The sequence below is a fragment of the Sinocyclocheilus anshuiensis genome, unplaced genomic scaffold, assembly GCF_001515605.1.
Source record: "Sinocyclocheilus anshuiensis isolate Anshui unplaced genomic scaffold, SAMN03320099.WGS_v1.1 scaffold2892, whole genome shotgun sequence".
Lineage (NCBI taxonomy): Eukaryota > Metazoa > Chordata > Actinopteri > Cypriniformes > Cyprinidae > Sinocyclocheilus > Sinocyclocheilus anshuiensis.
The window spans coordinates 61,164-61,658 of record NW_015555928.1 but is presented as its reverse complement, the minus strand read 5'-3'; the positions used below and the strand labels follow the sequence as shown (position 1 = coordinate 61,658).

Here is a 495-nt window from a genome sequence, read left to right as displayed (position 1 = left end):
TTTTGTGTTCAACAGCATGAAGGAATCTCATACAGGTTTAGAACATCAACAGAATTTTCATTTTTGGGTGAACTATAAAGCAGCCTAATATAGCTGCTGTTACCATTTGTGTCAATAATGTAAATCAAACATCAGAAAGAAAATAACTTCCTGTCCTTGACTGAATCACTTTTGTAACATAAATAAGAATGAATGTATATTGAATGAATATTGAATTTATACAGTGAAGACTATTCAGTCTATTTGCACATTTTCTTTATACAATATATTTATTATTCAGTGCTTTAAGTTTTTCAAGTAGGCCGTTTTTTATCATCTTTGTTTTGTTGTAGCCTAATTTGTGACGGTTTACTTGTCTTCAGTAAGCTTATTTTTACTTAGGCTAGTATTATTTTTTATTGATATTGAAATTGATAACAAATTATGATATTTCAGTGCATCAAGAATTTTGATATGGTATAAAAATCCTATTTAAAGCTTTATATATATATATAT

The 495-nt window shown here is 26.9% G+C and overlaps 1 protein-coding gene across 1 annotated transcript in view; it reads left to right on the top strand.

The window, feature by feature from the left end:
* LOC107675947 (potassium channel KAT1-like) overlaps window positions 1-495 on the top strand; it is a 23,050-nt gene that overhangs the window by 15,823 nt on the left and 6,732 nt on the right. The gene's annotated exons all lie outside the window — the stretch shown is intronic.